Source organism: Ochotona princeps, chromosome 12, assembly GCF_030435755.1.
Source record: "Ochotona princeps isolate mOchPri1 chromosome 12, mOchPri1.hap1, whole genome shotgun sequence".
Classification (NCBI taxonomy): Eukaryota; Metazoa; Chordata; class Mammalia; order Lagomorpha; family Ochotonidae; genus Ochotona; species Ochotona princeps.
The window spans coordinates 42,240,404-42,253,315 of NC_080843.1; the positions used below are offsets into that span (position 1 = coordinate 42,240,404).

At 43.5% G+C, this 12,912-nt stretch overlaps 1 pseudogene; it reads left to right on the top strand.

Moving 5' to 3' along the window:
• The first annotated feature begins 5,851 nt into the window (after window positions 1-5,851).
• On the top strand, window positions 5,852-5,982 carry LOC131481613 (U4 spliceosomal RNA; annotated as a pseudogene).
• The last annotated feature ends 6,930 nt before the right edge of the window (window positions 5,983-12,912 follow it).

Genomic DNA, 12,912 nt, shown 5'->3' on the forward strand with positions numbered 1-12,912 from the left:
TCCAAGGAATCTTGGGAGTTGTAGTTTATCCTAGAGCTGGCTCCTTTACCCGAACTCCCAGGGGAACCAAAGGTGGAGTTTTGGTTTACACAGTCACACTGTAAACCCAAACAGACACATTTTCTCAGATCGATTGAGAGATTAAGCTTTACAACACACAAAGATAACAGGTTAAATTACTAGAACTGCCTTCTATGTTAGGAACCCTAAAAGCAGTAATTCTTAAAAATGAGGACTATCATTTCCATCATCCAAAAGGTCAGCAGATTATGTTAACTCTTGTAATTTGAGTTTCCATTGCTTGTAAAAATAATGACCAAAGAAGACTACATACACCTATCTTTAAAAAGATAGAACCCAAAAGATAACTCATGGGCTTTGAGGATAATGTTGCATGCACATGCTTGGCCTACAGTCACAGATTGTGAACCCCCACATAAATAGCTTCAAAAGCCAATTAAGCAATCACAGGAAAGTGTAAACATACTGCCTTTCTTTGAATATTCTAGGGGGAACAGACTTGGCCATAGTATTTACAAGTCATTTGATCTCTGTGCCTCAGTTTTTCTAACTAAAATGCAAAGGCAGAAATACTCCATGGGGAGTCACTGTGGCACACCAGGACAAGGCTCTCCATCCACCTGGGAGGCAGTCAATAATGGCAGTGCTTGGGCACCGGTCGTCCCCATGGGAGAACTGGATTAAGTCACTATAGTAAAATTCAATCAAAAAAAATTTTTAATAACCCATATTACTGACTTAAAAATATTTTTTTCTTATGCTATTCTCATATACTTAAAAGGAGAACTAGTTATAAATAAGAAATAATATGTAACACAAGTTCAGTTGAGGGGATCCCTAGAGAAACATCATCTAAGGTGATGCTAGACCTGGTTCTTGTGTGTGCTTGCCAGTACAGCGTCTGGCACAGTCCATCACTCAAATCTACCTACACACACACTGGTGGTTGTAGTTGCTAGGTCATTTCTTCTCCAGTTTTGTCTTCTACGCAAACCAAATGGGTGTTGAAACCCAGTCCGATCCTGCCCACCACACACTTGGTAACTATAATTAGTTTCATATGTGAATGGATTAGGAATGGTACTGAAAAGTTAGTATCCTTTGGAATACCTAAATGTCCACCTCCTAACTTGGAAAACAAAAACAAAACAACAGAATATGCAAGAACATTATTCAGGTTCAATCAGATCAAACTACCCAAATTCCAAAGGGGTAGGGATTGAATATTTGCACTTTGTTTCCTCAAAGATATTTGTCAGTTGTTTTTTGATTCTGAGAATATTTTGCATTTAAAATATTAACAAGAGATTCATTTGTGAATTTCTGCAGGAATTTCCAATAAGTAGTGTCCATTTAGGAGTTTCCCTTAGAGAAGCCACCAGGGTTTCCACAGCCTTGGACATGCTTTGCAGGGATAGTTCACACTGGTTGTGGAGCCTGGTTCCAAGCTAAGTTTGAATCTTCGGTCTTACCTGGGAAGTTTCCGCTGGGAACATGAGCCATGACCCTACAACTTATAACACACTATGAAGATTCACCCACTAAATAAGTAAATAAATAAGTAAAAATGATTCATTTGGCTTTCTGTGTCTCAGGAATTTGAGCACTTGATCATATCTTGAGATAGCACACTGTGTGAATATTAACAACAAGTTGGGGTTTTAATTAGATGTATTTTACCACAAAGTGAAATAAAATGTAATCAATGTAATACACTCTTGTTTTGTTTGTTTGGTTGTTTTGGTTTGGTTTGATGTGCGTTTTTCCCCTCTTTTCAGTAAAAGTTTATTTGTAAATGTACAACAGGCTCGAAAGTAACACTTCATTCTAACTACAGGCAGCTAAAAATGTTCCAGCCAGGAATCTGAATGTTCAGATAGGCATGGGGTCAAGGGCAGCATTGCTTCAGAGGCAAGAAACAGGTTAGTTTTTGCCAGATTTCTGAATTCCACTTGCGGCCTAGGGGATCTTCCCCGATGGCCTTCCGTTTTCAGTTCTTTGAGTTGAGTTTCTCTGGTCCTCTTTCTGTTTTTGCTTGAAAGCCTTATCCTCCTCATCCACCTGCTTGGCCTGCTTCTGGGGTTGTTTCAGGGCTCTCTTTTTTCCACCTTCCCAGCCAGACATGGCACCTGTTACCCCTTCCCCCAATTTAATACACACTTTCATTCAAACTTTTTTTTTTTTAAAGATTTATTCATTTTATTACAGCCAGATATACACAGAGGAGGAGAGACAGAGAGGAAGAGCTTCCATCCGATGGTTCACTCCCCAAGTGAGCCGCAACGGGCCGATGCGCGCTGATCCGATGCCGGGAACTTGGAACCTCTTCCAGGTCTCCCACGCGGGTGCAGGGTCCCAAAGCTTTGGGCCATCCTCAACTGCTTTCCCAGGCCACAAGCAGGGAGCTGGATGGGAAGTGGAGCTGCCGGGATTAGAACCGGCGCCCATATGGGATCCCGGGGCTTTCAAGGCGAGGACTTTAGCCGCTAGACCACGCCGCCGGGCCCCATTCAAACTTTTAATAAGGGGATTAAGAAGTGGAAAACATACTCTGGTTTCTCTTCAGATCGTATAAATCTTTCGCCTTTTACTAAAGAAGTGGAAAACAAAAGAATCTTTTGATTATCAGAAACTTTTCCCTTAGAGAGGCAGACTTAGAAGGATGAAAAGGTAGCATTTTAAATTTTCATGTGTTCATACCAGTTCTCAAATTTTTCTTAGCTTGAAAACAAAATATAACTAAGAATGGCACCACCTGCTGGCATGAATGAGCCTATATTCCTCTTAAATAATTCTCACAGACATCTAAGTGACCTGGAATAGTCAACTGAACTTTGTTTTTATTTTTTGTTTTTGTTTTTCTCCTAAAAAAAAAAGGAGGGGGTGCATAACAGGCCAAACACAAACCAATCCTGGAAGCTCCCGTCCCTTTCTACTAAACTAAGATTGCACAGATGAACGTCAGCTTCGTTAGCATGGTCAGGTGTTGATGGTAATTCTGTTACCATCTGTCCTCCTCAATATTGTGCTACATGTTTTTCCTAACTCATGTACTCCCCTCTGAAGTGTGCATTCTTAAATCTTTACCCCAATACATTTGTTTTCATCTGTTTCTATTGAAAGTAATCTATATCCTTTTATATGCCTTAGGATGCTTTCCAACTTAAATCCAAAGTGGTAGACTTCACAAATACAATAGAATCTATATTTTATGCATGTATCTTAAGATGTCCTTTTCTTTTTTCCCTGTTTATTAAACGTTCAGCTACATTTAAAGATAGACCAGTGTAAGGCACCTCCGTGTACCAAGGCCCCAGGCTAGGGAGTTAAGAACTCACTGTTTCAGTTGTCCTCCTCCCTCTTTTCCGCATGCTCCCAGATTATTTTAAAGCAAATATAAAAATACTGTCTTTTCACTGTTATTTTAGTATGTATCTCCAGAAGAAAAAGGCTTTCAAAGATATCATTACGCCACAAAAGACACACACTCACATATTATATATATATATATATATACACACTTATATATATATATGCATACATATGCAGCTGCTTATATCCTGTCGGTGTTGAAATGTCTCTAATTATGTAAGCCTTTGTTTTCTTCATTTTGTTTGTATCAGAATACAAGCTCCATTTACTGCAAGTGGGCATCATATTTTTATTTTAGTCTGTAATGTCCTCCCCCAATCAAATCCCTTGCAATATATTTTTGAAGAAATTCGGTCATTTGTCCTGACGAGTTTCATGCAGTCAAGATTTTTCTAGACTTGAGATATATCACGTGTCCTTTGTTCCTGAGTTTTCCATAAAGTGGTCCAGAATCTTGATCATATTCAGATTTATTATTTTTTGGCAAAACTATATCATAGACAAACTAGGTAATTTCATAAGAAGGCACAAAATATCTGGTTGTGTGTTTTTAAATGACAGTAAGGGCTATTGATTTATGTCATGGGAAGGGTAGCAAAATGAAAATATTTTATTGTTCCTCCTCCACTTTATTAGCTGGAATATCTATAAACGAAACTTTCCCTCATTAATGATTCCTTGGCCTTTACAAAGAAAAATCTAAAAAGTTTGACAAAAGTAGAAAGCTGATCAAATTCAAGAGCTTGCTTTAATGAACAACTTATAAATTCTATTTTTAAAGATTTATTTATTTATTTACTTATCTCGGAATTTCAGATTTACAGAAAGAAGGAGAGACAGAAAGATCTTCTGTCCGATGATTCACTCCCCAAGTGACTACAATGGCTAGAGCTGAGCCGATCCAAAGCCAGGATCCAGGAGTCTCTTCTGGGTCTCCCATGTGGGTGCAGGGTCCCAAGGCTTTGGGTCATCCTCGACTGCTTTCCCAGACCACAACCAGGGAGCTGGAAGGGAAGTGGAGTAACTGGGACACGAATCTGCACTCTCAGCTGCTGCAAGGTGAGGATTTTAGCCACTAGGCTACCACACTGGACCCTATAAATTCTATATTAATCCTGCTTTTGTTTTTTTACTTAAGTAATACAATAATTATCTGCAATTCTCAAATCCTCGAAACTTTGAGAAACCTTACTTGTAATTCAAAAAAATTCTCTGAAAGTAGAAAATTTTTGAAATAACATAACTTCATGGTTAAATTTGACCTTGTCAGAACATTTGACAGGTCGATTGAGCAGAGCTGATGTGAAGTTATTTATATCTGTGTCTATCCAAATATTGATACATTTTATTGGAGCAACGTTAATGTCTTGGATTGCAGGGTGTGTCCTAGGATCTGGCTAAGGGAGTTATACAATCTACAATATATGCATTTACTTTTCCATACTCAAAATATCCTGAATTTTGAAAAATATTTGGTTCCAAGTATTTGAGAAACTGTGAACTGTAACAAAACTATGGTAGTGATGATTCCTTCAGAACTTATACTTCTCAGATAATGTTTTAAATATCTTACATTTTACTAACTCACTCAACCTTCACCACACTCCCAGAAAGTAGGTTCAATGGTAATGTTCTTTTTAGCAAAGTGAGGCACGGCTGCTGCTAGGTGATTTGCTCAAGGTTTCACCAAAGGAATTTGAACTCAGAGATCGAGGCTGCACTGTGACCTTGTGTGGCTGCCAACATTGTCTCGCTAAAAGGCGCCTTCTTCTAGCTCTGTGTGATCTGACTCCCCCTGGCCTCTTTATCATGACATCCTCCAGGAACCTCCTCTTTCAGCTCATACAGATAATCTGTTTTACCCAAGATGCACTGTCAGACTTGTCTTTTTTTCATATTGCTAAAGTAGTCTCAAAAAGTAGAATTACGATTCATTATACACATACGAAGTTGAATACATAACAGCATTTTAATTTATTGATCAATGATGAACCAGTAAGATATTGTAAATGACTAAAGGAAATCCCAGGTAGACACATAAACACACTATGAGAAATGGTGGAGTGAATCTGTTGAAAAGATGAACAACTTTCCAACACATACAAGGCAATAATCATTTGTAGGGTGGGCTCTGCTCAGTGGCCAATATGGCTGTTTGGGATAAGCTGCATCCCATTGCATAGTGCCTGGTTTGAATCCCAGATCCAGGTCCAATTACAGCTTCCTGCTGTTTGCACCCTAGCAAGCAGCAGATGACGTCTCAAATGCCCGGGTCCCTGCTGCCTGCAGGGTGCCCCTCTTGGGCACCCCCCTTCTTTTGGCTTTGGCCCTACCATCCTTGGCTGCTGTGAGGCTTTGGAGATCTCTTTTCATCTGTCTATTCAAATAATAATAATAAAAAAGAACAAAAAACATCTGCCCTGCATAGTTTGTATTTCTGTCAACAAGAATTGTTTGTAGCTTTGCGCAGTGCCGGTGTCGTAGTCAATGAGGTTTATCCGAGGCGCAATTATTGCTAATTGAAATAAAGAGTAAATTAAAAAATTGTTTGCTTTATCAGTTTCCTTCAATTTACTAGGTTACATAATAAAGGTTTTATATTATTAAACTATATGATAGTTTAAAGACAATGAAACATATTAACAAGACATCCCATCATCTTTTACCCATTTCAAAATCTTTCATAATTTTTCTCAACTATACTGACTCCTCCATCTGGAATTTACTCAAGGAAACTCCTCATTAAGCCACGACTTCCTAAACACCTGGGGCCTGGTTCTACTTGGGTGCTGGGGACTCAGTGGTGAGGAAAACAGGCAACATTCCAGCTGTTATCCTGGTTTATAGATCCACGCCAAAGTCACTTCTGTGAGCCACCTAATCATGATCAATTTTTCCTGTAAGCTCCCACATAATTTTAATTACTGTCCTAACTGTAGCATTCCTCCCTTGTAGCATTATGCTTAGCAATGTATTATTTATATTATATTTTATAGTTTGGGAGATCAGGATGTAAGTCCTAACTTCTAAATATCAGTAAAAGGTAATTAATTAGCTTTCTATTGTTGAAGAGGTTAAAGCAACTGTGGTTAAATGTAACATATATGTTTTTGACAATATATAAGATGCTGTGCTATGTGACACAGGAAGGTGGTTCATTCCGCAGTGTTGTGTGTGTATGTGTGAGTATGCATGCTCCGATGATAAAGCATGTGGAATACCCAATTAGATGGCATAAGCCGTCCAAAGCAAAAGAACTTTCATCTAACAGGATCAAATGGATAAGTGACTTTATGAGTGAAGTGCTAAATTAGAGGTGAGTAATGAGTGTTTGGAACACTTGATAGGGTAGGCAGTCACATTAGATTAGGCAACAGGGATGGTTCTGTGAGAAGCTGATATTTAATCTGAAGTTTGAAGTAGGAGTCAGCTAGGCAAAGATAGCAGAGCAGCACAGATACACAATACGAACTTGGGAAACCGAAAGTGTTGCAGTCTGGTTGAGTAGTGGAGATACGAGCTACAAAGACCAGCAGAGGGTGGGCATTTTGTGCAGCGGTTGAGATGGCTGCATGCCATGTCCAAGTGCCTGAGTTTGAGCTCTGGCTGTATCTTCAAATAAACAAATGAAAAATAAATATACAAAGTAGCTAGAGCATAAAGAGTTTCACACAGTTAGCTAAAGAGGCTAGGTTTGTTCCTCAAAATCATGGACGGGTTTAACAAATAGCTGTGATTAGGTTTATGTTTAGCGAAAATCTTTAATATGCTTTCCTTCAAAAATAACAATATTCTAGGGGCACACAAACAGGATCCTCAACCTTACTGGCCTCTCTTGGCTGGTGGGATGAGGGGTGCAGCCAGGCCTGGCTGTCCAATGGCAGGTGAAGCCATCCTGGCCTGGGCAGCTAGGGTTCCAACAGTGCTGGGCTTTGCCTGCTGGGCATCTGGCGACAAGCTCTGAGGACGTGGGTGAGTGGATTACCACCTTTGGACTTCAATGGATAAGTCCACTATATCTTGAGGGACTCCAAATGATGGGACCACCGTACTTTTAGGTAAGCAAGGAGACTGAAACCTGGTGGTTTGGAGGGGAGAGACATGAAGATCTGTATGGGTCAGACTCATGCACCAGCCCACATGGGAGTCCTGGACTTGTTAGCACAGAACATTGATGAGCACCACACGACAGCACACATGAAAGCTAGAACTGGGGGCCTGTCTAGCAGGGCTAGAACACAGTGCCCGACTGAGAGTTGGAACAGGGGATGAGTCACATTAGGCAGGGCCATGACACTAACCAGTGTGCGAGAGAACCAGGTCCAGAAGTAGATTCTGTGGGGGATATGTGGGCAAACCCTGTGGAAATACAAGTCCTGCTGGTTAGCTTAAGTGTTGGGGTGGTGATGGGTTGAGCTAGGTGTGACCATGAAATTTGCCAACACTCACGGGCATTGGAGCTGAGAATAGGCTGAGCAGGTCCAGGTTGCATCACCCGCATGTACATCCTAAAACAGGGTGTGGGGTGGGCTGGACTGTTACATTCACCAGTTCATACAAAGGCCAAGTTGGAGGGGCCAGCTATGCTGGGCAAGGACCTAGCACCCACTGGCATATGTGAAATCTGAGTCTGGTAGTGGGCCGAGTAGGGGAAGTTGGGAAACCTACCTGGTGGGCTGTAGTTCCCTCTGGTGAGCATGTGATTCAGGCCTGGGGGTGAAGCAGGCTGGACAAGATAGCTCTATCCACTGGCAAGTGTGAGGGTTGGTTTTGGAAGAGGGCAGACTGGGCAGGGTTGAGCAAACTTTAGCTCATTGACAAGGGCAGAAACCAGGCTAGACCTCAGGTCATGCGAGGCTAGGCTGCCACACCTACCAGTTTGCATGAGCCAGGGATGGGAGAAGACTGAGCAGGGCCAGGTTCTAGCACCCATCAGCGAGGGTTTGGACTGGGGATCTGCTGGGTCATGCCAGGCTACCACATCCAAACGCAAAGGCCAAGATAGGGGAGGGGCTATGCTAAGCTGGGTCAGAGCAACTACTGGCACATGCAAGATCTGTGGCTGGGAATAGACCCGGTTGGGGAGCAAAAGGGATGCCCTGGCTGGGTTTGGTTCTCACTGGTGAGTACAAGGGCAGTAGTGGGTATTGCAATCTAGTCTGGACATCACTGCAATGTCGCTTGGCAGAAGTGTGGACTAGATCTGGGGTGCACCAGACTTGACTAGACTCCAACAGCTACTGGTACTTGCAAGAACCAGGGTAGGTATAGGGCAGGCTGAGGTAAGCCTCCGCCCCTGCAGAGCCATGTGTAAACTGTGTCTGGGTGTGGACCAGGCTTGGCTGGGCTGTAACACAACAGTAAGAACTGGAAAGGGAGAAGGCTGGTCAGGAAAGTCCATTGTTTCTGCTAGGACAGGAGGTGGACTAAGAAGGGCTTGCTCATGAACCCACTGGTGTACATGAAATCTGGCATTGGGAGGGGTTCTGATGCAGGAACTCGGGCAACTCCTTTGTCAGGACACAGTCCCTTCAGGTGAGCGAAAGAATCACAATAGGGAGGGGCCTGGCGGTGTGGCCTAGCAGCTAAAGTCCTCGCCTTAAACGCCCCAGGATCCCATATGGGCGCTGGTTCTGGTCCCGGCAGCTCCGCTTCCCATCTGGCTCCCTGCTTGTGGCCTGGGAGGGCAGTTGAGGGCAGCCCAAAGCTTTGGGACCCTGCACCCGCGTGGGAGACCCGGAAGAGGTTCCGGGTTCCCGGCTTTGGATCCGCGCAGCACCGGCCCGTTGTGGCTCACTTGGGGAGTGAATCATCGGACGGAGGATCTTCCTCTCTGTCTCTCCTCCTCTCTGTATATCTGGCTGTAATAAAATGAATAAATCTTTAAAAAAAAAAAAAAGAATCACAATAGGGAGCAGCCCAGACCAGGCAGGAAATGCTACCCACTGGTATACATTTGGCATAGGTCAGGGGTGGATCAGCCTGGGCCAGTTCATGTCACCTGCTGGTGAATCTGAGTGCCAAATGGAAAGTGAGTCAGGTTGTGTCAGGCCACAACACAAGCCAGTTCCCATGAGGGACAGTACTCAGGGCCTATTGGGCTGGGCTGGGCTGTAGCCCCCACCAGCGTCAAATGAAATTGGGGGTGGGCTAGGCTAGGACGGGCCAGGCTACAGCACCCACTGGCAAATGCTGAGGTGAGGTGGGCCATGCCAGACGCAGCTGCAGTGTCCAACCAACACACAGATCCGGGACAGGAGGAGGGGAGGGAATGAAACCAGTAGGGGGACTGTGTGGGGCTCCCCTGCTGGACCACCACTCCCACTGGTGAGCATGAGCTGGGATGTAGGCAGACCTGGCTGGGCCAGGCTACAACACCTGTTGGCCTCATGTGAGCTGGATCGGGGGAAAGCCAGGCTGGGTTGACTGTTCCTACTGGTGCATGCATCATCAGAGTAGGTGTGAGTAGGTTGGGCTTTGCCTCAGCATCAGCTGGCAGATGCTGGCACGGGAAAAAAATTCTGTTATCAAATTGTAGTGGACCCAGTAAGAAAACAATGGGCACTTCCCTCTTGAGTTGCCACTCCCACTGGTGAGCATGAGAACCAGGACTGGGAGGCATGGCTAGACAGAGTAGCACATGCTGGCAGGTGTGTGGGCTGGATAGTAGGACTGGTTGGATTGAACTAAGTTTCAGTGCCCCATTGACATGTATGAGAGCTGAATGGAATGGAAAACAGACTGGACCAGTCTGCTGTACATACTGGTAAACATGGGAACCAGTGCAGGACGCAGGCCTGATAGGGGTTATTGTGGGTCTCTCCAGCTGGACTGTAGTTCCCATTGGTTAGTGTGAGGGCCAAGTATGTTGTGGGCAGGATCGGGCTGGGCTGCGACACCTGTGGTTTGTGTAAAAACAAAAAGGCTGGAGACAGAACTGTCCCAGCAATTGCATGTGCATAAGCTGATTGGGGCGACAGACTGTTCCATATCATGTATTGGTAAGCAGACTTAAGAATCAGATCTGGGATCACCTCAGGTGAAGTTTCTTTGAGGAACTGATACAGGAAGGAAGAAAAGAGAATATGGAAGTAATGGTTTCACCTTTGTTTCTGTAGCCCATGACCCTTTGCACCCTAATCAACTATATAAAAATCATCAAAAATAAAAATAATTAAAAAAATAACTATGTAACTCTATTCTATTCCTCAGTGTCCGTAACTTTTGTGTCAAAAGGAACTTTACAGATGTGGGCAAATATTTCAAGGTGGGAATATTATTATGTATGATATAGAAGGATCAATGTCATCACCAGGGTTCATATTACAAAGGAGGCAGTAGAGTTAGGCAAGATATAAGGAGGATGTGCAGGTCAGATAGAAGGTGCTATGTCTTTGAAGCTGGAGGAAGGAACCATGAATTCAGGAATGTATAGGTGGCCTAACAGGATGGAAAAGGCAAAGCCAACCTAGCGCAGTAGCCTAGCAGCTAGAAGGCCTTACCTTGCATGTGCCAGGATCCCATATGGGCACTGGTTTGTGTCCCGGCGACCCCACATCCCATCCAGCTCCGTGCTTGTGGCCTGGGAAAGCAGTTGAGGACGGCCCAAAGCCTTGGGACTCTGCACACACATGGGAGACCTGGAAGAGGTTCCTTCTGGCTCCTGGTTTTGGATCAACTCAGCTCCAGCCATTGCAGTGGCTTGGAGAGTGAATCGGCAGATGAAAGATCTTCCTCTCTGTCTCTCTGCCTCTTTTTTTTTTTAATTAAATTTATTAATTAATTACATTGTGTTGTAATTACATAGACTCTGGGATTCTCCCCCCTACCCTCCCCCCATGGTGGGTTCCTCCACCCCGCTACATAACCATAGTTCAAGTTCAGTTGAAATTTCTCTGCCTCTTTTTTGTCTGATTTTCCAATAAAAATAGGTAAATATTTTAAAAAAAAGAAAAGGCAAGCCCATCGTCTCCAGAACCTTCAGTGCGGCTATTAACGGGCTGCCTGAGATGCCCGTGTTTTTATGTCAGAGTGCATGGTTTTGAGTGCTGTCTCTGCTTCTGGTTCTAGCTTTCTACTGATGCAAGTAGTTGGATTCCTGCCACCCATGTAGGGGACTGAATTGAGTTCTTGGCTTCCGGCTTCAGAAGGCCCAACCCTGACTGTTGCAGACATTAGTGGAGTGAGCCAGTGAACAGATCTCTCTCTCTCTCTCTTTCTCTCTCTGTGTGTCTCTCTGTTGAAAATAAAAAAAGTTTAAAAATGGCTGTATCAAAAGTAGAGCAATTTGGACATGAACCCTTACCCTTATGGGATATTGGTGCCAGACAATAGAGGATTAGCACAGTATGCCACCACACCAGCTCCAATAATTACCTTGTTTATCTAGGTTTATTATCCATCTTCTCTGTTACAATAGAGAAAGAAGACAAAGCAAATGGTGAGGGGAAACAACTGATGAATGATAATTCAGGAAAAGTTAAAAGGCAGGGGATAAAGAGCTCCAAGGGAGAAATAAAGTGGCAGTTCTTCCTCAGAAATAAGATCAGGGGGGCCCGGCGCCATGGCCTAGTGGCTAAAGTCCTCTCCCTGAACGCACCGGGATCCCATATGGGTGCCGGTTCTAATCCTGGCAGCCCCACTTCCCATCCAGCTCCCTGCTTGTGGCCTGGGAAAGCAGTCGAGGACGGCCCAAAGCTTTGCGACCCTGCACCCGTGTGGGAGACCCGGAAGAGGTTCCTGGTTCCCAGCTTCGGATCAGCACAGCGCTGGCCGTTGTGGCTCACTTGGGGAATGAATCATTGGACGGAAGATCTTCCTCTCTATCTCTCCTCTTCTCTGTATATCTGACTTTGTAATAAAAAAAAAAAAAAATAAGATCAGGGAGATGAAGAATGGGAGAAGGTTGATTAGTGAGTACAGAATTACAGTTAGATAGGACCAGAGGTTCTGAGGTGCTGGTGCACAAAGGGTTACTACAGATCATACTAATGTACTCTATATTAATGAGTTATATACACATTATGTATTATTTATTTTACAAATTCAGAAGAAATAAGGAAATATTAAGTGTTTGAGAAAAGGGGGCAGGTGCTGTGTTGTAGCAAGCAAAGTTGCTGCCTGCAAATGTCAGCATCCCATATGGGAGCTGGTTCAAGTCCAGGCTGCTCCACTTCTCATGCAGCTCCCTGCTAACATTCCTGGGAAAGCAGTGAAAAGATGGCCCAAGTGCTTGGTTGGGGCCCTACACCCATGTGGGGGACTCACAAATTCCTGGCCTCTGGATACAGAAAACCCCAGCTCTGGCCATTGCAATAATTTGGGGAGTGAACCAGCAAATAGAAAACTCTCTCTCTCAACTTTGTCTTTAAAATAGCTAAATATATATTTAAAAAACATTTGACACACATATATTTACCCCAAATGGACATTACATAATGAATACATTTACTGAAATATCATATGCTGTCCAGTAAATATGTATAATTCTCACATGCCTATTTTTTAAAAAGATTTATT